The sequence below is a fragment of the Somniosus microcephalus genome, chromosome 9 (genome assembly GCF_052327205.1).
Source record: "Somniosus microcephalus isolate GS21.2 chromosome 9, FLI_Smic_1.0, whole genome shotgun sequence".
NCBI classification, from domain to species: domain Eukaryota; kingdom Metazoa; phylum Chordata; class Chondrichthyes; order Squaliformes; family Somniosidae; genus Somniosus; species Somniosus microcephalus.
Window position 1 is genome coordinate 85,851,000 of NC_140995.1, and position 26,369 is coordinate 85,877,368.

A 26,369-nucleotide genomic window follows, 5' to 3' on the forward strand; every position below is an offset into this window, starting at 1 on the left:
AATAGAGTCCTTACAGGGAGCGGGGTGGGAGGAAGTGTAGTCCAGGTAGCTGTGGGAGTCAGTGGGCTTGTAGTGAATGTTTGTCAATAACCTATCCCCAGAGATGGAGACGGAGAAGTCGAGGAAGGGAAGGTTAGGGAAGAGTCGGAGATGGACCATGTGAAGGTGAGGGCTTCACAGATGCTACCTGATCTGCTGAGTATTTCCAGCATTTTCTGTTTTTATTTCAGATTTCCAGCATCTGCAGTATTTTCTGTTGTATTAATGTGTGGAAGGAATGTTGTTAACAAGCAATGTGTCATCCCACTATCTGACAACATGGTTAGTTGCAGAATTTCTGATATGGAAAGGCAGGTTGAGGAGCAGCTAGTTGAAGGGGTGAGGTTAAGCCCTTTTATCGCACGACAAATTGACGAGAGTACTAACTGCCAATGCAACACAAATGATGGTTTTCATTACATACATCAGCTCATCTGAGATCAAAGAGGATATTTATTTTATTTTGCTGTTCTGCCCCAATTAGAACTACTGGCGAGGATTTGTTAAAGATTTTACACTGGTACATGGCAGATAAGGGCATCGAGTGGAATTGTTCAGTTGAGATTTGAACAGGTGGGGCAAAGGCCCTGAGTGGATGCACTATAGGGCTTGCTGCTCAGGTGAAAGCTGTGGCCCCATACTGTGTGGGGCTCCACTGTTGCATACACAAGGAGGCTCTAGCCGCAAAAGCAATGCCAAAAGAGCTGTCAGATGTACTGACTACTGCTGTCAGGATTGTGAACCACATAAAACCTCAACCACTGAACTTACACCTCTTCTCAGTGCTATGTGAAGAGATGGGATCGTTGCACCAGCATTCTTACAGATGTTCGATGGCTGTCTCATTGTAAAATTTTAGTAGAACCTGTGAACTCAGAAAGAAAGTCTTGCATTTATATAACGTCTTTCACGACCACCAGACATCATAAAGCACTGTAGGATTCGCAAAATTGGACTTTGTATTAATAAGCGTCAAATGGCAGAAGAGGCCATGATTTTAAAGACTGTTTTAAAAGAAGCCCAGAAAAAGGGGCATACAAAATGGCCACCATACCATGTGACTAGCTTATTGGGACACTTTAAAATGGTTCCAGCGCAACCTCAGACAGCTTTGTGGATTCAACCCACAGTAAGTTCTGGAAGCCGTTTCTGAGAGAACGAAACCAGACCCACACGTATACATATAGATTAGATGCAGATCCAGTCAAGATCAGCCGAGAGACAGAGGCCATCTAAATGTTGACCCAGACAAAAGGGAACAATTTCATATTCATGCGAACAGCACCCAGGACTAGATAACGAGATCAGCAGGACATTAAAAACAATGAAGGTAATTCCTGACCAGAGATGGGCCTTTACTGGCCGTTTAAAACATTTTAAAATATAATAACTACCCCGCTGTGCTCCCAGCCCGCCAAAAGTTAAACAAAGACTAACCTGATTTTGGGTGGGAGACGGAAGTTTCTGGAAGAAAGGTATATCTGGAAGACCTTTCAGCAGTTGGGGCAGCTTGAGTGCAGTTTTGAATCCGGACACTCTGAAGAAGAAGCAGGCACTCGGAGAAGGAAGAAGAACCAAGCCAACATCGAGAAGGCCGTTTCGAAGCCGGCGTCCCGCCCCGGGGAAACACATCGGGAGATCATCGACTGTCCCCGGGCCATTGCTGGAACGAGAGGCCATCGACCCAACTTGGGAGAAGAGACAAAAAAATTAAAACCCCAAGAGAAGAAACCTTCCAGCCACCCTGGTTGGAAGGAGAAGAGATAAAAATAAACTGAAGAAGCAATGGGAGCCAGCCCAAGGCTCCTCTAACCAGGGTCGAGCCGATGATCCTCGACCCCGCCGACATCCAGGCCCACCGGTGTCCAGCCGCCCCCGACCCCCACCTCAGGAGAGAGGTGTGGCGCAGCTCGCAGGGGCTCCATGATCCACGTGGAAACAGAAAGCCTGAAAGGATCAAAGGCATACTGGTTCAAAACCTTGCACTTCCTAGTGGGATTGGTGAGCATGTTTCTGGCCCATCAGAATCAGACCTAGATAGGTGTAATAAGGGGGTGGATTTAAGGGTACAATTAACATGAGTTGTTGTCCCTCGATGTTCCTTGTGTTTCCTTATTTCATGATGATCTTTGTAGAGTATAAGATGCCTGTATTTGCCTTAGTTAGTACTGTGCCATAATGATATGTTTAATGTTTTTCCCTCCCATGTACTCCCTTATCTGCTTGCATTTTTGTTGTTGATATTTTTCCTTATGCAATAAAATTTCATTTTGTTTCATCAAACTTGGTCTACAAGAGTTTCTCTACATTGTAGTTCCTGCCCCAAAGTCCAGAGTATAGAATCTAAGGGGTGAGTGGGTCAAACCACTCAAGGTTTACTGTGCAAGAGAGAGAGGCCTCTAGAGAGAGAAACCTCAGGGAAACCTCTCAAGTAAAAACCCCTTACAGAAAATGGCGACCGCGGCAGGACTCTGGCAGCAGGATTGCAATGTAGTAGATCCAACTTTGAATGGTCGAAATGCAATGGATGAGAGGATAGCGGATTATGTCTTTGGCAGGGTAAATCTCACTAAACACAAACCCTCCCTCCCAAGTATTTTCCTGGCCAACATCAGGTCACTAGAAAATAAAATGGATGAGATCAAACTTGATCTCTCCTCACAGAAAAGGACAAAGGTATGCTGCGCCATGATCTTCACAGAGACCTGGTTGAACAACGGCATCCCTGACACCACCATCCAGCTAGAAGGACGCACGGTCTTCCGCGCCGACAGAACTGCAGACTCCGGTAAGAGCAAGCGAGGCGGTTTGTGCATTTACACTAACAATGCCTGGTGCACTAACATGGACATAATCGATAGATCCTGTTTGGCTGATTTGGAATTCCTCATGGTAAGGTGCAAACCCTTCTACCTGCCTTGGGAATTCACGGCTGTTATCATCACTGCAGTCTACATCCCACCACACGCTAATGCCAAACTAGCACTGAAGGACCTCTACAGGGCCATCAGCGAACAACAAACTGTGCACCCAGACGGAGCTTTTATCATCGCGGGGGACTTCAATCACATAAACCTAAAATCTGTACTACCAAAATTCCACCAGAATGTTTCCTGCCCCACAAGAGGGGAGAACACACTGGATCAAGTCTACACGAGCATTGTAGATGCTTATAAGGCCATTCCCTGCCCCCACCTTGGGAAGTCTGACCACCTCTCCCTGTTTCTAGCCCCGACATACAAACCGCTCATCAAAAGAGTGAGAACATCAGTGAGATCAGTGAAAATATGACCAGAGGGGGCAGTCTCGGAGCTTCAGGATTCCTTCGAACGCACTGATTGGGGCATGTTTACCCATAATGACATCAAGGAATACGCATCCACAGTGCTATTCTACATTAACAGTTGCGTCGAGGTTGTCACGACCCATAAAAATATCAGGACATACCCCAACCAGAAACCCTGGATGAATGGAGAGGTCCGCTCGCAGTTGAAAGCACGCGACGCCGCATTTAAATCTGGCGACGCGGCGGCTTACAGTGCAGCTCGGACCAACCTAAAAAAGGGTATCAGGACTGCCAAAAGGAAACAGACACTGCGGATAGAGGATCCCCGGCGCATGTGGCAATGCATCTAGTCCATCATTGACTACAAGAGCAAAAACACCAGCCCCCCGGTTAGCGATGCCTCCCTTCCGGAGGAGCTTAACAACTTCTATGCTCGCTTCGACAGGGATAACAGGGAGCCGGCTACCAAAGCCTTGCCACCCCCGGAAGACCAGGTGCTCACTCTGTCGACCTCCGACGTAAGGGGTGTTCTACGCGGAGTGAACACACGAAAGGCTGCTGGACCGGATAGCATCCCTGGACGGGTACTCAAGGAACGTGCTGATCAGCTGGCTGATGCCTTCACCACCATCTTCAATCTGTCATTGGCCCAGGCAGTAGTCCCTACATGCTTCAAGACCGCTACCATTATTCCTGTGCCAAAGCAAACGGCTGTGACGTGCCTGAACGACTATCGACCTGTCGCACTCACACCCATCATAATGAAGTGTTTCGAGAGACTGGTCCTGGCTCACATCAAAGCCAGTGTTCCCGCCTCTCTTGACCAACACCAGTTTGCCTATTGTGCAAACAGATCAACGGAGGATGCAATCACAACTGCTCTACACTCTGCACTGAATCACTTAGATGGTAAAGAGACATACATCAGAGTGCTGTTCATAGACTACAGCTCAGCATTCAACACTATCGTCCCCAACAAGCTGGCCTCCAACCTCCACACTCTTGGCCTGAACACTTCCCTCTGCAACTGGACCCTGGACTTCCTAACAAACAGACCCCAGTCTGTCAAATTAGGTACCCACACCTCCCCCCCCGACCCTGAACACGGGGGCCCCACAAGGATGTGTGCTGAGCCCCCTCCTCTACTCCCTCTTCACCCACGACTGTGTGGCTGTTCATGGTTCCAACACAATCATCAAGCTTGCGGATGATACCACGGTAGTAGGCCAGATCACCAACAACGATGAGTCAGCCTACAGGGAGGAGGTCCAGCATCTCGTGAAGTGGTGCACCGATAACAACCTGGCCCTTAACATTAAGAAAACCAAAGAAATCATTGTGGACTTCAGGAAGTCTAAAGGCGGAAGTCACACCCACATCCACATCCATGGGGCTGTGGTGGAAAGGGTGGACAGCTTTAAGTTCCTCGGAGTCCACATCACGGAAGACCTCTCCTGGTCCCTCAATACCTCCTCTCTGGTGAAGAAGGCCCAGCAGCGTCTATATTTCCTAAGGAGGCTGAAGGGATGTAACCTGTCACCCCTGATCCTCTCTAACTTTTACCGCTGCACAATAGAGAGCATCCTGATGAACTGTATCACAGTATGGTATGGCAGCTGTAGCTACTGTGACTGGAAAGCCCTGCAGCGGGTAGTCAAAACTGCCCAACGCATTACCAGCACCCGACTACCGACCATAGAGCACATATACCAGAAACGCTGTTTACGGAGGTCACGGACCATCATCAAAGACCCTACCCACCCCAGCCACAGTCTGTTTGCCCTCCTGCCATCTGGGAGACGCTACAGATGCATTCGCACCCGAACGACCAGATTTAGGAACAGCTTCTTTCCCAGGGCTGTCATTCTACTGAACTCCACAAATAAACTCTAAAGCCTGCACACCTGCCAATGCACTTTATTATGGTTATGTTTATGTTAATGTATTACAAGCCAAATGAATGTTGAATGTTTAAATGTCTTAATCTAAATGTACACTCTCAGGAGCCGCAAGCCTACATTTCGTTGTACTGCACTTGTGCACTAACAATGACAATAAAGTTGATTGATTGATTGATTGATTGATTGATTGATTGATTGGTTGATTGATTGATTTCTGATCTCTTGCTGGATGGGCGTCCGGTGGATGCAGCCATCAGGTGGACAGAGAGCTAAGAGCATAAGAAGTCAGTGGAGAAGGCAGTGTGGCTGATGTGTTACAAGAAGCAGGCCCAGATCTTGGACCGGGCCGTTGCAGCACAAGCAGCGAAGGTCACAACCCAGGCAGCAGAGATAGAGGAAAAGGCCATGGGTGGGGAAAACTCATCACAGCGCTTCACGCGCTGAATCAGGAACGCCAAGTGGTAGCTAGTCAACATCAGGCTAGGATAGAGTACCTGGAGTGCCAGGTTACTGAGGCAAAGATTAATGAAACGAGGATACGGGAGAAAAACGCCCGCCTCGCACAACAGCTAAGAGCACAGGAGGAGAGAGTAGTGGAGGTTAATGCAGCTTACAAGCTAGCCCTCGAGCACGGGTTTGACAGCACAGACCACGGCCCCTGCCAAAAGACCATAGAGGACCTAAGAATGGCCCTGGTAAAGGCAAAAGGTATGGTGTGTCTCGTCAGCCCGAAAGCTAGTCACATGGACTTTTTAAAGGAATCAAACCAGCCGATTCCAGCTGAGGTAATTGTGGTAGCAGCCACCGAGCCCTCAGCACCGCCGAGCTATAGTGAGACTTGGCCGGAAAAGGAGGGGGTAGTGAAAGAGGAGGTAGCCAAGGTGGAGTGTGAGGAAGAACCACTGGTCGCAAAGCTGAGAGCGGCACCAATGTGTCCCGCTCGGCACCAGAGGTTCGGTCCCAACGCTGTCGATGGCAGTATCGGACCCCACCAGAACCAGCTCGTGGTGCCCTACGCTGGCCCGCAATTAAGGTCCATGGTGAGCCACCTCGCACGACTCACAGTAAAGGGAGATCCCTCGATTCATTTCAGGGAGATAGAGGAAACAGCAGCCATTAATGACTGTGATGATCAGGAAAAGGTGAAACTGTTGCTTTTCTCCCTGGATTCCACAATCCTTCAGTGCCTCTCAGAGGATGGTAAGAGGGGACGGAAAGGGTATGTGGATCTCAGGGAGGAAGTTTTAGAAGTAATGGTAGTGGACGACGGTAGTCTGTTCGACCGTGTAGAAGGGACCGTGCAGCTATCTGGAGAACCCCCACGGGTTTTCGCAGAAAGGCTGTGGCCAGTGTATCGACGCAGCTGTCCGGGTATGCCTGAACGGGCTGCAATGAGCAACGAACAGCGGGTTCATTGGCTCCGTTACTTGGTTACCAACAGCTTGCCAGAGATACGGGCCCTAGCCAGATCTTGGTTCAATCCCCAAGGTCCCGGCGTCATGGAGGAGATGGTACTCCGTCAGCTAAATGTGGCATACAAGAATTGTAGAAGTCAGGAAACACCTCCCCAGAAGGGAAAGGTGCATGAGGCAAAACCCGCAGCCCCAAGCCAGAAGGAGTGGCGTCAGGAGGGGAATCGCCCTGTCAAAGCCAAGCTCAATTGCTACGGGTGTGGGAAGGATGGACATTGGTGCAAGGACTGTAGAAATCCGTGGAAGGATAATAAAGGGAGATTTCCCGCAGCCCAAGCCCAAGCCCAGACCGCCGCCCCAGCGCCAGGAGCTGGTGCAGTTATGAATTCCGCTGCGATTGAATCGATTTTAGAGACAATGCGGTCTCTGATGATTTTGCAGGGGAAAGTAGACGTCACCACCGGTCTTGTCGCTCCCGAAACCCCGACCGCTGTGCCCAAATGACTAGAGCCAGCGCAGCCCATTTACTTGTGTGCGCTGTGATATGATATATGGAGGTGACCCCTCTTGGAGATGGAGGTGCAGGAGGTCAAAGGGACCTATTTGTTGGATACGGGGTCATCATGCACCGTGATCCACACAGATAAACCCGCCACCTCGCCTCTGTCCACCGGGGTTCCATATATTCTGTCGGGCTTCACAGGCAAGGAACAGGCTGGCGCACATTCCATTCCCCTCTCCATTCATTTAGGACAACTCCGCACCAAGTGGAGGTGTATACTGATGAAGTGGGAGGTGGAGAATGGGAAAGGGATCCTCGGGTCCAATTTCTTGGTCGAACACGGGATCCTCGTTGACCTAGGAAACCATTGTCTTTGGGGAGCGGGTAAGGGTGAGCCGGGCAAGGTAGTCGTCATCCCAGGGGAAGGAGAAAGAGGGACCCTGTGTACCGTGAAGCCAAAAGAGGGCTACGACCTCGAGCTCATGGTCGCGGGCGTCCCACAAGATTTGCAGGCATTCGTGTGCAACCACCTGGCGACGTTTGCCACTCACAAGCACGATTGCGGGAGGGTCACCGGGTTTGAGGTCAGAGTAGATGGAGACCCCATGGCCCGACCCCAAAAACAGTACACCTTCCCCCGGGAAGCGGAGCCCGACATGGAGACAGCAATATCTTCACTGGTGCAGCAGGGCGTGTTGAGACCGATAGTCACCCATGTGAACTCTTCGTTATGGCCGGTGAGGAAGCTGGACGATTCCTGGAGAGCCACGGTGGACTACAGAGTCCTCAATAGCAACATCCCAGCCTGTGCGCCGACAGTAGCAGCAGTTGCCGACCTGATAGGAAGTATTCCAGCCTCCGCGACCACGTTCACGGTACTGGATATTTCTAATGGGTTTTGGTCCATCCCTTTACGGAGGGAGGATCAGTACAAGTTTGTCTTTACGTTTAAAGGGCAACAGTACACCTGGAACTGCTTGTCACAGGGTTTCCACAACAGCCCCAGCATATTCCATCAATGCATGGCAGGGAGTTTAAAAGAGTTCAGCCAGCCCAATCAGCTAGTGCAGTATGTGGACGACCTGCTCATGTTCACAGACTCAAGAGAGTAGCATGGCCCACTATTGGCCGAGTTATTGGAGCTGTTAGGAAGAAAGGATTTCAAAGTAAACCCAAAGAAGGCACGGATCGGCCAGCAGGAAGTGAAATTCCTGGGTCTGACCATCCGCGCCGGTGAGAAAGCCATAGATAAGGCCAGACGGGAATCGGTGCAAGATCTATCGATCCCCAGCACCGGAGCCCAGGAGTGGTAAGTAGGAGATAAGATCATGGTAGGAGACTCTGCCCGAGTGGGGAGTTCAGAGCCACTGTACAGGGGAACCTACAAGATTGTAGGCAAAGCCAGCCCCATGGTATATGCAGTGAAGTTGCCCCGGCACACTAAATGGTTTCACATCAACCAGTGCAAACTGTTTAAAACGGGTGCAAGAGCATCAGCAACCGAAGCCAGGTCTGAGGGTGAAGATCCTCAGCCTGAGGCGCGCGATGAGTCACAGACCACACAAGCTGGCGTTGTCGCCTGCTTGGAGGGAGAAGAGGTCACAGAATCACAGAATCACAGAAACCCCACAGTGCAGATAGAGGCCATTTCGGCCCATCGAGCCTGCACCGACACATATCCCACCCGATCCCCGTAACCCCTACACCAACACATATCCCACCCTATCCTGTAACCCCACGTATTTAATCCCCCTAACACTAAGGGTCAATTTATCATAGCCAATCAACCTAACCTGCACATCTTTGGACTGTGGGAGGAAACCGGAGCACCCGGAGGAAACCCACGCAAACACGGGGAGAATGTGCAAACTCCACACAGACAGTCGCCCGAGGCCGGATTCGAACCCGGGTCCCTGGCGCTGTGAGGCAACAGTGCTAACCACTATGCCACCGTGCTGCCCACCTGGGGGGAGCCTTCTCCGATGGCCTGGGACTCGGACAAGGAGGGGCCCGAACAACAAGGTCCCGCCCTCAACATGATTCTGGAGGAGGTGGAGTCGGAGGACGGAGATCCCACCCTCGACTCGAGCGTGGGGGAGGTAGAAATTGGGGCAGAGATTCTCCACCTGTAGGGCCAGGTGAGGAGGAGCCGTCTGCCACAGGCCCAATTCCCGAAGGGGCGGAGACTGAGGGGAGGGAGCCGAAGCCCACAGTCGTGGAAGAGCCACGGGCTGTGATAGCTGAAGTCCCACCCGAAGGTCCACTCGCCAAGGGAGCCTGCCCGAATCCCAAAGGGGCGGAGCCTGAGGGAAGGGAGCCGAAGCCCACAGTTGTGGAAGAGCCACGGGCTGTGAGAGCTAAGGTCCCACCTGAAGGTCCACTCGCTAAGGGAGCCACGCCCAAAGTACCTTTTCGCAGGTCGACTCGAACGCCTCAGCCTGTAAAACCTTGGCCCGATTCCCCCGCTCCCAGTAGACGCCAACTTCAGAAATCCATGAAAAAACACAGTCCCCGATTAACAGCAAAAGGCTGCGGGGAACCCGGGCCACAGGTCACTGCAGCCCCGCCACAGGGAGCGGCGAGCTGCAGTCCAATCAGAGATTAGGCAAGCCGCCCGGGGACGGGTGGCGCTGTACATAAGTTAAGTTTAGTTTAAGTTTAAGGTGTGTATATATATTAAAGGGATTAGAGTTTAAGTAGTTTTAAATCTGCCCAGATGTGTGTTGTTTTGGATCGAGGTCGAAAGACCCGATCATGCCGTCACCTAAGCCAGAATCTCTCGGGAGCCTGGCTATATTGTTTGATTTATTACAGGAGCCAGTAAAGATGAGAGGGATCCTCGTCGCGTTCATGATGATCGGATGGAGCTGGGCCTATCGGGGCCACACCAAGGACTCCACGATTTATGGGTGCTCTGGAAATAGAGGCCCCATCGCGACTGACGGAACCGGCTCACGGGACGCTGAAGAGACTGCTGCCTACTTCCATGAAGGAAGATGGCCAGGCTGGCTGGGGTCGAACTATACTGAATACTCCAGCCAGACGGGGTTTGCATACAGAGAAACGTCTCTGCAGTGCCCCAGGGTCTAATAGGTCTAAGAGCGTTAAAAAAACAAGCCTGAAGGCTTTGTGTCTTAATGCGAGGAGCATTTATAATAAGGTGGATGAATTGGCTGCGCAAATAGAAGTAAACAAATACGATTTGGTTGGGATTACGGAAACGTGGCTCAAGGAAGGCCAGGACTGGAAACTCAACATCCAGGGGTATTCGATATTCAGGAAAGATAGGCAAAAAGGAAAGGGAGGTGGGGTAGCATTACTGGTTAAAGAAGGGATTAACACAATTGTAATGAAGGATATTAGCTCTGATGAGGTGGAATCTGTATGGGTAGAATTGAGAAATACTAAGGGGAAAAAATCGTTAGTGGGAGTGGTTTATAGACCTCCAAACGGTAAGGCGGAGGTTGGGGATGGCACTAAAAGAGAAATTAAAGAAGCGTGCAATAAGGGCACAGCAGTCATCATGGGTGACTTTAATCTACATATAGATTGGGCCAACCAAATGAGTAACAACATTGTGGAGGAGGAATTCCTGGAGTGTTTACGGGATGGTTTCCTGGACCAATATGTCGAGGAACCAACCAGAGATCAGGCCATCTTAGACTGGGTATTATGTAACGAGAAAGGATTAATTAGCAATCTTGTTGTACGAGGCCCCTTGGGTCGGAGCGATCAAAATATGATTGAATTCTTCATTAAGATGGAGAATGAAGTAATTGACTCGGAGACTAGGGTCCTCAATTTAAATAAAGGAAACTACGATGGTCTGAGGAGCGTATTGGGTAGGATAGATTGGGGAATGGCACTCAAAGGGTTGACGGTGGATAGGCAATGGCAAACATTCAAAGACCAAATGGATGAACTACAGAATTTGTTCATCCCAGTTTGGCATAAAAATAAAACAAAAAAGGTGACCCAACCGTGGCTAACAAGGGAAATTAGGGATAGCATAAGGTCCAAGGAGAGGGCATATAAATTGGCCAGAAAAAGCAATAATCCTGAGGATTGGGAGCAGTTTAGGATTCAACAAAGGAGGACAAAGGGATTAATTAAGAAAGGGAAAATAGAATATGAGAGTAAGCTTGCAGAGAACATAAAAACTGACTGTAAAAGCTTTTATAGATATGTGAAGAGAAAAAGATTGGTGAAGTCAAGCGTAGGTCCCTTGCAGTCAGAATCGGGGGAATTTATAATGGGGAACAAAAAAATGGTGGACCAACTAAATACATATTTTGGTTCTGTCTTCACAAAGGAGGACACAAATAACCTCCCAGAGATGTCGGGGAACATAGGGTCTGATGAAAGGGTGGAACTGAAAGAAATCAGTATTTGTAGGGAAATGGTGTTAGGAATATTGATGGGACTGAAGGCCGATAAATCCCCAGGGCCTGATAATCTACATCCCAGGGTACTTAAGGGAGTGGCCCTAGAAATAGTAGATGCATTGCTGGTCATCTTCCAGAACTCGATAGACTCTGGAACGGTACCCATGGATTGGCGGGTAGCTAATGTTACCCCACTATTCAAAAAAGGTGGTAGAGAAAAGGCGGGGAATTAGAGACCGGTAAGCTTGACATCGGTAGTGGGGAAAATGCTAGAGTCCATTATAAAAGATGTAATAGCAGAGCACTTGGAAAGCAATGACTGGATCGGACAAAGTCAACATGGATTTACAAAAGGTAAATCATGCTTGACTAATCTACTGGAATTTTTTGAGGATCTAACTGGTAAAATAGATAAGGGAGAACCAGTGGATGTGGTGTATTTGGACTTTCAGAAGCCTTTCGATAAGGTCCCGCATAAGAGATTAGCATGCAAAATTAAGGCACATGGGATTGGGGGCAAGGTATTGACTTGGATAGAGAACTGGTTGGCAGACAGAAAGCAAAGAGTTGGAATAAACGGGTCATTTTCCGAGTGGCAGGCAGTGACTAGTGGGGTACCGCAAGGATCGGTCCTAGGACCCCAGCTGTTCACAATATATATTAATGATCTGGATGAGGGAATTGGATGTAATATTTCCAAATTTGCAGATGACACAAAGCTGGGTGGGAGGGTATGCTTTGAGGAGGATGTCGTGAAACTCCAGCATGATTTGGACAGGTTGGGTGATTGGGCAGAAACATGGCAAATGCACTATAATGTGGATAAATGTGAGGTTATCCACTTTGGTGGCAAAAACAGGAAGGCAGATTATTATTTGAATGGCAACAGATTGGGAGAAGGGGAAGTGCAAAGAGACCTGGGTGTTCTTGTACACCAGTCGCTGAAGGTAAGCATGCAGGTGCAGCAGGCGGTTAAGAAGGCAAATGGTATGTTGGCCTACGTAGCGAGAGGGTTCAATTACAAGAACAAGGATGTCTTGCTGCAGTTGTACTGGGCCTTGGTGAGACCACACCTTGAGTATTGTGTGCAGTTTTGGTCGCCTTACCTGAGGAAGGACGTTCTTGCCATGGAAGGAGTGCAGCAAAGATTCACCAGGCTGATACCTGGGATGGCAGGAATGACGTATGAGGAGAGATTGTGTCGATTGGGCTTATACTCACTGGAGTTTAGAAGATTGAGAGGGGATCTCATCGAAACCTATTAAATTCTGTCAGGCCTGGACAGACTAGATGCAGGAAGGATGTTTCTGATGGCTGGGGAGTCCGGAACCAGGGGTCATAGTCTAAGGATAAGGGGTAAGCCATTTAGGACTGAAATGAGGAGGAATTTCTTCATCCAGAGAGTGGTGAACCTGTGGAATTCCCTGCCACAGAGGGCAGTGGAGGCCAGTTCATTAAGTATATTCAAGAAAGAGTTGGATATATTTCTTAAGGCTAAAGGGATCAAGGGATATGTGGAGAAGGCAGGGACCGGGTACTGAATTTGGATGATCAGCCATGATCTCATTGAATGGCAGAGCAGGCTCGAAGGGCCGAATGGCCTACTCCTGCTCCTATCTTCTATGTTACTATGTTTCTATGGATCATTGCACCCAGGATCAGCGTCACCGTGGGAAAGAAAATTTGCCTTGTTTGCAATGGACATGTACCTTTGGACCGTTGGTGGTGGCTGCGCAAGTTGAGCAGCACCATGAAAAACTCAACTGTGGAGTGGGAGAGATTGGGTAATAACACTCATCAGACAATAATGGGAACTCATGGGGGGTTGAGTGTCTGTTGGGACAAATGTTGGGAACCAGATGAGGGGATCTACATCTGTATGTGGGGTTCAGAACGTGCTTGCCCCACAGGCGTCTCCATCTTTTTCCAAAGACAGTGGCAGGATGCTGGACAAGGAATGAGGTGGGACGTCAGCACATGGGCGTGCAGAGTCCCATACTCTCAGATCCCAGTAAACGCCACTGAGCTCATCACTCGACCCCGCAAGCCCCTGCCCACAGTTCCAGTAGCTAAAGCCCTCAAGGAAGGGTGCCCCACCACGACAAAGGGACCCGGGAACGGATTGGTATTGGTACCCACAGGTCAGGTACTATACCAAGGGGTGCACTATTCGGTGGCTTCGGTAATTTTAAACCTCACCGAGGTAAGATTGCCAGCGTGGTGCCCCGGGTAAATGGAGCAATTATACTAGGTGCTGTTAACAAACATGTTTAAACAGTTTTACGAATTCGACTTTGCCGATGTCGACAGAGCCGAATTGTACACCACACCACATGAGGTCTTGGACAGAATAGGGAGACAAAGAAGGGGTGCAGTAAATGATATTTTCACAGCTTTTAACACAGGAACTTCCGTCATCAACAAACTGGATGATGTGGAGCTGCAAACCCAGATCAATGGTTTAAAAACACAGCTAAGAAAGATACTGACTGATGAGAATAAGGTAGTGGGTTCTGAGTTATATGAGGACCAGGCCATGACACTACACTTAAAAGAGATAATAGCTGAGCTGGAGAAACACGCCAGAACGGTAAATGCTCTCATCAGGGAGGATCGGAATGCGTCCAAACAGGCTGCGCAGAACGAAGCTTGTGTGCTATATGGGGCGTGGTTACTGGGCGAGGGCCGCAGTAACCTGGAGGATTTAAAGCAAGGTTTAGTCCCCTCCTGGATCAGCAACAAGCACCTCACAGCCCTCCACCCTTTTGAGAATGCATTGAGTCTGTGCCAGCTCAGACTAGCTTCAGAGGCCTACCCAGTCCCAGTGGACTGTGGATGGTCTAATCACACCATTATGGGTATAGTGGTAAGAATGCCGGTGATGGGAAAGACAGCCAAACCCGCCCCGGTATACAGGGTGGAGAACATTGGAGTCATTCAGGGGGATGCGCACATTCGCTACACGGGGGTCCCACCTTACGTCATTCGATGGGAGCATGCAATGACGGGTACCAACCTCTCGGGCTGCCGGAGCCAGGGAGTACACATCATCCTGTGTCCCCAGCACTTGAATGCCCATTTAAAACCACAGTGCGGGTTCAGAACTGCTGGCGCAAAGCCTATAAATTGCACCATGGAAGCAATGGCACAAGGCCACGTGCCCCCGCAGGTGGCATATATAGGAGGTGGGACATACTGTGTCACCACTGCAGCGCCCCATTACCAGCATGGACAACACGGTTGGTGTCCGGTTAGTGACAGCAGCTTCTGTTTCAAGCCCAGGGCAGAAGTTCAAGTGGCCCAAGAGCGAATTGTCCCCATTCCTGAACCTTCCACTGTTCACATCATTGTTAAAGAGAATTTCACCGATCTGCAGCGAATCGTTGCACATTATGGATATATCATTCCCCCTTTCCCTGAATACCACACCAAGATATTAAAAGCTGTTGCTGTTTCACAGAAACACTTCTACACACTGGAGCAGAAGACTTTAGAGATAGGGGCAGACATATTGGATATAGGGACCCCACCGTGGTGGGACCTGTTCACTAATATAGTAGTCCCTTCCTGGATTAGGATAGCCTCCCACATTCTTGTAGTGTGCCAGGTTGTCATTGTAGTTTATTTACTGTTTGTACACTGTAAAAAGGTCAAACATTCGCAAAAGTACGAGAATAGAGGGGAATCGAGGGAACATTATGTGTGGGTAGAAGAAGAGACACCCGTTTAGATTTTGCTGCTTTGTATAAAGTTAAAGTTTTCCCTCCCTCCTCTGAAGATAGTAGATGCATTGCTGGTCATCTTCCAGAACTCAATAGACTCTGGAACAGTACCAATGGATTGGAGGTTAGCTAATGTTACCCCACTATTCAAAAAAGGTGGTAGAGAAAAAGCGGGGAATTATAGACCGGTAAGCCTGATATCGCTAGTGGGGAAAATGCTAGAGTCCATTATAAAAGATGTAATAGCAGAGCACTTGGAAAGCAGTGACAGGATCGGACAAAGTCAACATGGATTTACAAAAGGTAAATCATGCTTGACTAATCTATTGGAATTTTTTGAGGATGTAACTGGTAAAATAGATAAGGGAGAACCAGTGGATGTGGTGTATTTGGACTTTCAGAAGGCTTTCGATAAGGTCCCGCATAAGAGGTTAGTGTGTAAAATTAAGGCACATGGGATTGGGGGCAAGGTATTGACTTGGATAGAGAACTGGTTGGCGGACAGAAAGCAAAGAGTTGGAATAAACGGGTTGTTTTCCGAGTGGCAGGCAGTGACTAGTGGGGTACCGCAAGGATCGGTCCTAGGACCCCAGCTGTTCACAATATATATTAATGATCTGGACGAGGGAATTGGATGTAGTATCTCCAAATTTGCAGATGACACAAAGCTGGGTGGGAGGGTAAGCTGTGAGGAGGATGTCGTGAAACTCCAGCACGATTTGGACAGGTTGGGTGATTGGGCAGAAACATGGCAAATGCACTATAATGTGGATAAATGTGAGGTTATCCACTTTGGTGGCAAAAACAGGAAGGCAGATTATTATTTGAATGGCAATAGATTGGGAGAAGGGGAAGTGCAAAGAGACCTAGGTGTTCTTGTGCACCAGTCGCTGAAGGTAAGCATGCAGGTGCAGCAGGCGGTTAAGAAGGCAAATGGTATGTTGGCCTTCGTAGCAAGAGGGTTCGAGTACAAGAACAAGGATGTCTTGCTGCAGTTGTACAGGGCCTTGGTGAGACCACACCTTGAGTATTGTGTGCAGTTTTGGTCACCTTACCTGAGGAAGGACGTTCTTGCCATGGAGGGAGTGCAGCGAAGATTCACTAGGCTGATACCTGGGATGGCAGGAATGACGTACAAGGAGAGATTGTGTCAATTGGGCTTATACTCACTGGAGTTTAGAAGATTGAGAGGGGATCTCATCGAAACCTATAAAATTCTGTCAGATCTGGACAGACTAGATGCAGGAAGGATGTTTCTGATGGCCGGGGAGTCCAGAACCAGGGGTCATAGTCTAAGGATAAGGGGTAAGCCATTTAGGACTGAAATGAGGAGGAATTTCTTCACCCAGAGAGTGGTGAACCTGTGGAATTCTCTGCCACAGAGGGCGGTGGAGGCCAGTTCATTAAATATATTCAAGAAAGAGTTAGATATATTTCTTGAGGCTAAAGGTATCAAGGGATATGGGGATAAGGCAGGGACAGGGTACTGAATTTGGATGATCAGCCATGATCTCATTGAATGGCGGAGCAGGCTCGAAGGGCCGAATGGCCTACTCCTGCTCCTATCTTCTATGTTTCTATGTTTCTATATAATATGGTGCTCCACCCCATGTTTGGCAGTCATTGCAGAGAAGGTGGGCCTGGTTAACCCTGGGAATTCCCCAAGGAGGCGGGTGAAATCGTTGAACGCTGGCAAGGCGCAGGAGACCGTGTGCGATGCGGCACAACTTTGAAAACACGGGATGGAGTTTAGCGTGGCGGCGTTGATCAGTCGATGATTTTTCAAATCTACTAACGAGCTGTTGGCAAATAAAAAGTCAGCGCCGAGGATCGCTTGCGCAATCCTGGCGGTGATAAACTCCCATTGGAAGCATTGACCGCCGAAACACACCTGGGCCCGCCGTTTCCCAAATGTACGAATAGCGCCGCCGTTGGCAGCTTAGAGTGGACAACTGCGCCTCCCAGTCCGGATGTCGAGGACCGATGCCGGAAGGATGCTGCACTGCGCTCCCGTGTCGCATAAAAACCGTCGGCCTGAGATGGAATCGATGACATAGAGTAGCTTCCCGGAATCGCCAATCGCCATCGCAGCCGCGGGGCAAACTTCAGGTTCGGTCTTCCCGTCGCGCGGTTGGTGCTGGTTATTCTTCGTTGCTTTAGGCTTGAACCCGCAGGGAGGACGGCAGCATCGGGCCTTCGGGCCGAAATGGGCGTGGTAATAACACCAGTCGAATGGTGGAGGCATCAGGGCGGGGCCTTTCTGGGATGGCGGCCTCGAGGCAGCACAGTATTGTTGCATGACGGCGTAAATTTTGTCAGCCTCGGCCGTGAGCACCACACAATCCGCAGTTTCCAACCTCGCGAGGGCTACCTGCACCTGCTTGGGCAATTGGCTCAGGAACAATTCCCGAAATAGGACACACTGCGGTTCTGAACCAAGGAGCGCGAGCATCTGGCTCATTAACTCCAACGGCTTGGAGTCGCCTAACCCGGGCAGCGTGAGTAACCGCCGTGCAGGTTCCGACTTTGTGAGGCCGAATACCTGGATAAGCCGCGCCTTAAGGGTGTCACACTTGCTGTCGGCTGGGGGATTTTCCAGCAGGCTGATGATCCTCGAAGCCGTGGAGCTGTCGAGTGCGGAGACCACATAGAGGTAACGGGTCTGATCCTGCACTACCTTCCGTAGCTCGAACTGAGCCTCCGCTTGCATAAACCAGGAGACCGCCTGTTGTTCCCAGAACTGAGGGAGCTTCAAAGCCACTGCGTTGGCCTCCATCATGTCACTGCATCTCGCTTCCTCCGCGAAGATCGTCCGTGAAGAATCGGGGTCACCACTGTAGGAACTTGTGAATTCCTAATGAAATTGCTAAGAGCGAGGCAATCAGCAAACCAAAACGATGTTTAATGCAAACTGGTAGAAGTAACATTCAAAAACACAGGAGAACTCAAACACAGGTCTTTGCTTAAAGCTGGCTCCACGAGGACTGAGAAGGGAGGCTCATCAGTCTGACGTCATGACGTCATCACATTTCCCGCCATTGGGAACGTCACGTGACCCACGTGATGACATCATCGCACTTGGTCTTAACCCTTTAGAGACTGCGCTGTTAACATGCAGCAAACGAATACAGATACCGATTGGCTTTGTTACAGGCAATTATGTACAACAATATAAGAACCGCTTGGTGGCTCTGCCACAGCATCATCTTAGTGCTGTAATGCAGTCTATGTTTGGTGCCTTTCAATCTCAGACTGCTCTCATGCAGTTTCAGCTTGATGTCACGCAAGCTCTGACTGCTGCCATCATGGCTGAGTCTACCACCGTTGACTGAGGCTTTCATGGTGTCGCAGCAGGCCAGCAATCTGTACTGTAACAAATTGCTAGGGATGCTGAGGTGCTGCCCCGGGGGAGTGGCAGTGGGTCAGTGGAGCAGGAAGCTGCTGTCCTCTCTCAGGATGATACCATTCCTGCTCCCACTGCTGCCATTCCACCATTGCCCTTGTCGCTGCCTGTCACCCAGCCAGCCTAGGCTGCGGCCGCCCATGCTGAGGTGGTGCAGTATACAGCCGGGCCTTCCAGACCCAGAGCTGGTTGAGAATGTCCTGGAAGGCCATCTGAAGCCTCCCGCACGGACACTCAGCAGCCTTCCACCAGCCGTGCTGCAGTCACTGGATCAATACTTCATAGGAGCACTAGAGTAGGCAAAGGCACAGTAATGCGAGGCACTAAGGGATTGCACAAGGGTGAATAGTAAATATTGTTGTTGTAAAGATGTGTTTGTAAAGTCCGCGCCTCAATAATACACGGACTTCGGGAGAACAGTTTAGCAGGTACTTTACTGAAGAAGAGGCAGCTTGAAACTGAAACTACAGAAGCCTGCTAGGGCCTTTTATACAGGGGTGGTCACTGCCGGTACTGCAGTCTAAGACCAGTTATTCCATTAAAGGTACATACACAACAATTCCTCCCCTTTTAGATAAACAGTACATAACATTCATTTAACAACTAAATAATAACTAATTACAATTACAATTTCCTCAGTAATATATACATCAACTGAAATAGTCATTTATAAGTTCAGTCTTTGAGGAGGCTTCCTGATCTGGACTGGATAGCGCCTTTCTCGAGTATCCTGTTCTGGCGGTGGAGTCAATTCTGGCTCATTGTCATTGGTTGGTTCGTCAGCTTCCAATACCCCTGCTTCTGAGGTAGATGCAATCTGTACTTTGGGCTCATTACCAGGTGCACATGCTTGTGGTACAGGTTTGGTTTGTTCCCGTGACTCTAGAATCTGGTCAGCATGGCGTCTCACGATGCTCTCTCCAACGTCCACTGTGTACATTAGTGGTCCCTGCTGTGTGCATATCGTGCCTGGCTGCCATTTTTCTGTTCGGTAGTCGCGGGCCAAGACTGGTTGCCCTATCTTGAAGCTCCTGGTTGGCTTCTCATTTATGTGCTGGAACTGCTTATCCTCAACATCTCGTCTTATGTTTGCTTTGAGCAAATCCAAGCGACATCTTAGTCTCCGGTTGAAAAACAGTACGGCTGGAGTTTGGTTGGTTAGTGCATGTGTCGCATTCCGGTAAGCAAACAGGAAGTTATCCACCTTGTGTTGCAGTGGTATGTCGTCATTATACATTGCCTTTATGGCCTTTTTAAAGGTCTGAACAAACCTCTCAGCCAATCCATTTGTGGCTGGATGATATGGGGCAGATGTGTAATGTTTCACCCCATTATTCTTCAGGAACCTCCAGAAATCCTCAGACACAAACTGTGGGCCATTGTCGGAACAGATCTGTTCTGGCAACCCATTCCTGGTGAAGATGGTCCTTAGGACTGCAATAGTTTTCTCCGTGGTGGTGGAGGACATTTTAATGACCTCTGACCATTTCAAATGGGCATCCACAGCGATTAGAAACATTGAGTCCATAAATGGACCAGTGAAATCAATGTGTACCTGTTGCCATGGAGATGAGGGCCACTCCCATGGATGTAGCGGGGCTTGTGGTGGAGCGTTTTGGACCTTCTGGCATCCTGTGCATCTCTTGGTCATATCCTCGATTTCTTTATCGATTCCCGGCCACCACACAAACGCCCTGGCTAGGTTCTTCATTTTTACCCCTTCCAGATGACCCTCGTGAAGCTCATTGAGTACTCTATCTCTCAACTTGGGTGGAATTACCACTCGGGATCCACACATCAAGGTTCCCCGGCACACTGACAGCTGTTCCCTCCTTGGCGAGAATGCTGGCAACAGTGAGTCGCCATATGCTGGCCATCCCTTCACCGTCAAATCATAGGCCCGAGAGAGTGTCGGGTCATTTCGGGTTTCCTTCTCAATACATGCGTTTGTAACAGACAAACATTCGACTATGGTCGCATGGAATATCTCCACAGGGTCCACTGCAGATGCTTCTTCCGCCGTAGGCAACGGTAGGCACGACAGCCCATCAGCGTTTCCACGTTGTTTCGTACCTTTGTACTCTACGTCATACTGATGTGCCCCTTGAAAAAGTGACCATCTTTGCAGCCGTTGCGCTGTCATCACCGGAACGCCCTTCTTTGGGTTAAAAATTGAGACCAGGGGTTGATGATCAGTCAGTAGGGTGAATTTCTGCCCGTGCAGATAGTGATTGAACTTCTTCACCCCCCACACCAGGCTGAGGGCCTCCCTGTCAATCTGGGCATAGTTACACTCGGCTGAGGTTAGCGAGCGCGATGCAAAGGCTATTGGCCTCTCTGAAACGTCACGGAATTTGTGTGACAGCACCGCCCCAATGCCGTAAGGTGACGCATCACATGCCAACCGAATCGTTAGTGTTGGGTTGTAGTGGGCCAATATTTCTTTTGAAGTCATTTGGCATTTACATTCCTGAAAGGCACGCTTACACTCATCACTCCATTTCCAAGTTACACCAGTTTGAAGGAGGGCGTTCAGTGGGTGCAGAATTGTAGATAAATTCGGCAAGATCTTATGGTAGTAGTTCACCAACCCGAGGAACGACCTCAGTTGCGACACATTTTCTGGTGCTGGAGCCTTGACTACAGCCTCAATCTTGTCCGGCGACTTATGCAACTCTTCCTCATCAATCATGTGGCCACAATATGAGTTTGTCTCCTGAAGAACTTACATTTGGGACGGTTGGCTTGTAGCCCATATTCCTGCAATCTCGTGAGCACCTGTTCCAGGTTGGCAAGGTGTTCATTGTCATTTTCGCCCGTAACCAGGATGTCGTCCAAATAACACTGGGTCCCCGGGATCCCTTGCAGGGCTTGTTCCATTGCCCTCTGCCACATAGCCGGGGCCGATGCTACCCCAAATACCAGTCGATTGTACTGGTAAAGGCCTTTGTGAGTGTTTATCGTGAGGTATTTCCTAGATGCTTCTTCCACCTCCATTTGTAGATACGCTTGAGCCAGGTCAATCTTTGTAAAACGTTTCCCTCCAGATAGTGAGGTGAAAATATATTCTATCCGCGGAAGCGGATACTGTACTGTGTGCAGGACTGGGTTCACAGTCACCTTAAAGTCCCCACAGATGCGAACCTTCCTTGGCTCCCCAGGCGTGCTGCTCAATGCTTTCTTCATTACAGGAATGATGGGTGTGGCCCACTCACTCCAGGCCACCTTAGACAGCACCCCCGAACACTCCAGACTCTCCAGTTCAGCTTCCACAGCTGGGCGTATCGCGTATGGCACCGGTCTGGCCTTGAAAAATTTTGGGGTTGCGTCATCCTCAATCTTTATGGTTGCCTTTACTCCTTTTAGAGTCCCAAGTCCTTGTTGGAACATCTCTTCCGCGTCAGATAGAATTTGTGACAGACATCCAGGTGCAACGTCATCATCTTTTTTGTCAGTCACAGTTAGTGCCAGAATGGAACGCCAATCCAATTGTAGTCTTCGGATCCATTCACGTCCCAATAATGGTGGTCGTCCATCTCATAGTATATACATGTATAGTTTCTGTGTTTCCTTTCCGTTATATTCAACTGGCACCCTTATTTTTCCTCTGGGGTAGACCTTTTGCCCCGTGTATGTCTTCAATACAATGGACGTGTCCTTTAAGGGTATGTGTGAGAATAGCCGCTCATAGTCTCGTCGATTCATGACAGTTCGGGCTGATTCTGTGTCCAATTCCATCTTCACTGGGGACCCTGCTATCAGGAGGGTGACCCAAATGGTTCGGTGATCTTCTTTTGCGATCACGTTGTGTAATTTTAAACAACTTAGTCGCCTGCTCCCGGAGTCCTTATCACTCTCCTGATCTCCGGAACTACTATCTGTCAGTTTCTTTACTTTCCTGTACTGTTCCTTAGTAGTTCTTGTCATGTTGGTCTTCTTTCCCGACCTGCAGACTCTTGCTATATGTCCCTTTTTCCCGCATTGCCTGCATATTTTGTCTTTAAACCAGCAGTCCTTCTGCTTATGGGTTGTTCTGCCGCAGCGATAGCACTTTTTGGCTCCATAGGCCATTTCGTTAGCGCTGTATTCTTGTGGTTTCTGTTGTATTTCCGCAGCTCCCCGTGCTGCTGCTTCATAGGATACTGCCACGCTGAAAGCCTGTTCTAGCGTCAGGTCCTTTTTTGAAAGTAGTCGTTCCTGGGTTCCTTCACTCTGGAGCCCGCAGACAAACTTATCCCGTAAGGTGTCTGCCAGTCCTGCTCCGAACTGGCAGTGCTTCGAGAACTTGCGTAGTTCCGTAAGATAGTCAGCATTGCTCTCATCTTTGTGTTGGTTTCTTTTATGGAACTTGAATCTTTCCGCTATCAGCAGTGGTGTAGGGCTTAGGTGTCCCTGTAAGATATGAACAATCTCCTCAAAACTTTTCTCCATTGGTTTAGCTGGGGTAATTAAATTCCGCAATAGGCCGTACGTACTCGCACCCATCAGATTTAATAATACCGACGCCCTCTTTCCATCAGCCACCTCATTTGCCTTGCAGTGCACTTCAATTCTTTCCACATACGTGGTCCAGTCTTCTACCTCGTTGTCAAAAGCAGTGATACTGCCACTTTTCGGCATCTTGGGTGATTTTAAATGGCGCCTCCCGCGCTTTTGCTTCTTCCCCAATGGAATAAAATGGTGCCTCCCGCGCTTTTGCTTCTTCCCCAACAGGATAAAATGGCGGCTCCTGTGCTTTTGCTTCTTCCCCTTACTGCCACGCTGCTCCTAGTGTTCTACGAGGTAATGGCGGTGACCCGCAGCTTCGGTGCGTCTCGCTTTCCTTCCCCCCCGTTTGGTTTCTCTCCGCTGTCCTGTTCTCGAGCACCGACCGCGCCCTGTGCGCTCCACCCTCTCTCTCTTGTTTTCTTTTCCCGGCGACGCTGCGCGGCCCGATTTGTAGAGCCGCTCGATCGAGCTTGAGCCCGCCGCAGTCCGGAAAGGTCAGCACGCTACCTGCTACCAGCACGATTCGCTGGAACCACAGTCTCTCCCGCAATTCTCCAAACACCGATGGATTCTTTGGGCGGTTGCCCTCGGTCGACGCCCGTTGCTCAAACTACGACCTTCCAGGACCTTCCTTTCAGGCGAGATCCCCGTGAGGTGATGCCACACTGCAAGTGAGTTTGAACTTACTCGTCGCCACTTTAAAGTCCGCGCCTCAATAATACACGGACTTCGGGAGAACAGTTTAACAGGTACTTTACTGAAGAAGAGGCAGTTTGAAACTGAAACTACAGAAGCCTGCTAGGGCCTTTTATACAGGGGTGGTCACTGCCGTTACTGCAGTCTAAGACCAGTTATTCTCTTAAAGGTACATACACAACAGTGTTCACTGATTATTGATGAATTTATTAATTCACTTTGGATAATTTTGTACTGTCTCTCATTTCAGCTGTGCACTGTGATATGGCCTGTGACAGGGATGGAATGATGGGGACGTGGTGAGCAACAAGGATCTGGGGTTGAATTTACTGGAACCGCAATCTGATGAGGCGGTCACGGACCACCCTTGCAGAAGGCTGTTTGAGTGGCTGTCTCCTCCCTCGCTCCTGTTCCTCCTCTGTCTCCTCCTCCTCCTCATCTTCCTCATCCTCCTCCTCCTCCTCTCCCTCTTCCTCCTTCTGAGGTGGTCTCGCAATCCCTGCTGGCAAGGGCTGGGCCCTCATGATGGCCAGATTGTGGAGCATGCAGCACACCACAACGAGATGGTACACTCGCTCCGGCGAGTATTGGAGGGCTCCTCCCGAGCGGTCAAGGCAGCATAACTGTTGCTTGGGCACCCCGATGGTCTGCTCGATGATGTTCCTGGTGGCTGCATGGCTCTCATTATATGGGTGCTGTGCAGGAGTGTTGGGGTTGTGGAGGGGAATCATGAGCCAGAGGGAGAGTGGATACCCCGAGACCAAACCTCGGGAGATTTCAAAGGTGAGCGAGAGGGGCTGGAGAGCACCAAACCTCGGGAGATTTCAAAGGTAAGCGAGAGTGGCTGGAGAGCGCCAAACCTCAGGAGATTTCAAAGGTGAGCTGGGGCTACAATGGACCGGTGAGTGTAAAGAAGTAAAAAGTAATCGAAGTGTGACATCACCAGAAAGCAGGTAAGTGATTGGTTGGTGAGTATTTCTTTCTCGCTTTTTTCCAAACTTAATTTTTGTGGTTTATTGTGTCTAAGGTCTCTGTTGTGCTAGTAAACATGGGCCCTTGAGTATGTCATTTAATTGTAGTGTAATTAAAGGTATTGATTTGATTTAATTGAATTTGAATTAATTAAAGGTTAAGTCATGGCAGCACAGCTCGGCCCCATGGCATGCTCCTGCACTATGTGGAAAATCAGGGACACTTCCTGTGTCCCTGACAACCATGTGTGTGGGAGGTGTATCCAGCTGCAGCTTCTGGTAGACCGCATTGTGGCGCGGGAGCTGTGAATGGATACATACTGGAGCATTCGCAATGCTGAGGACATTGTGGATAGCACGTTTAGGGAGTTGGTCACACCACAGTTAAAGGCTGCACAGGCAGGAAGAGAATGGGTGACCACCAGGCAGAGTAGTAGGTGCAGGTAGGTAGTGCAGGGGTCCCCTGTGGCCATCCCCCTCTCAAACAGATATACCGCTTTGGCTATTGTTGGGGGAGATGGCTTATCGGGGGAAGGCAACAGTAGCCAAATTCCTGACACCATGGGTGGTTCTGCTGCACAAGATGGGAGGAAAAAGAGTGGGAGAGCTATAGTGATGGGGGATTCTATTGTAAGGGGAATAGATAGGCGTTTCTGCGGCCGCAACTGAGACTCCAGGATGGTATGTTGCCTCCCTGGTGCAAGGGTCAAGGATGTATCGGAGCAGCTGCTGGACATTCTGGAGGGGGAGGGCAAACAGCCAGCTGTCGTGGTGCATATAGGTACCAATGATATAGGTAAAAAACGGGTCCTAAAAGCTGAATAACGGGAGTTAGGAGGTAAATTAAAAAATAGGACCTCAAAGGTAGTAATCTCAGGATTGCTACCAGTGCCAGGTGCTAGTCAGAGTAGAAATAGAAGGATATTTCAGATGAATACGTGGCTAGAGGAATGGTAGAAGGGGGAGGGATTGAAATTCCTGGGACATTGGAACCAGTACTGGGGGAGGTGGGACCAGTACAAACTGGACGGTTTGCACCTGGGCAGGACCGGGACTGATGTCCTAGGGGGAGTGTTTGCTAGTGCTGTTGGGGAGGGTTTAAACTAAAATGGCAGGGGGTTGGGAACCTGTGCAGGGAGACAAAGGAAACAGAAACAAGGATAGAAGCAAAAAACAGGAAGGAAAAAAGTAAAAGTGGAAAGCAGAGAAATCAAGGGTATAAATCAAACAGGGCCACAGTAATTAATAATTCTAAAAGGATAAGAGTGTTAAAAAAACAAGCCTGAAGGCTTTGTGTCTTAATGCGAGGAGCATTCGTAATAAGGTGGATGAATTAGCTGCACAAACAGAGGTAAACGGATATGATATAATTGGAATTATGGAGACATGGCTCCAGGGTGACCAAGGCTGGAAATTCAACATCCAGGGGTATTCAATATGCAGGAAGGACAGGCAAAAAGGAAAATGAGGTGGGGTAGCATTGCTGGTTAAAGAGGAGATTAACACAATAGTAAGGAAGGATATTAGCTCTGATGATGTGGAATCTGTATGGGTAGAGCTGAGA